Below are 630 nucleotides of genomic sequence, written 5' to 3' on the forward strand. Positions count from 1 at the left end.
GCCAAAAACAAGTACAAAAAAGGGGGTAAACCGAACCCAGGAAGAGCAGTAAAAACAAGAAATAAAAACAAAAAAGGGGGGGAAGAGAGGGAATAAAAAAAAAGAGGAAAACGAGCTGTGTTGACAACGGATTACACGTCGCTACCTGGCCACGACCCACTTCCTCTCGGCCGCCATGCAACGCTATTTCCCCCCTGTTGTCTCTTTCCCGTTCTGTGTTTTTTACCGTCTACGATTTGCTGTTTTACTTTTTTGCTTTGTTTCTGTTTATATTTCTTGTTCCTTTCCTCTCCAGTTTTGTTGGTTAGCTTTATATTTTTGTACCTTTTCATTTTTTATCCATCTCTCCCTTTTGTTCGCTTTCTTGTCTATTCATTTCCTGGCTCTTTCTCTACCCAGCTTTCGCTGTAACTCTCTTTTGTTTTCTTGTTTTTTTTTCTCCCATCCTTTATTTTCATCCTCTTTTCCCCGCTTTAGATGTTTTCTCCCACTCCGTCTCCCTTTATTCTCGCAGCCACTAGATCTTAATCAATCACGATGCCCTAATCACCAATCACATAAAATGCCGAGCCAACTAATCACCGAAGTCCGAGAAGCTCTCTGAGTGCTCGCTCCTCTTCTTCGCGGCAG

This window comes from Penaeus monodon, chromosome 24 (assembly GCF_015228065.2).
Source record: "Penaeus monodon isolate SGIC_2016 chromosome 24, NSTDA_Pmon_1, whole genome shotgun sequence".
Lineage (NCBI taxonomy): Eukaryota > Metazoa > Arthropoda > Malacostraca > Decapoda > Penaeidae > Penaeus > Penaeus monodon.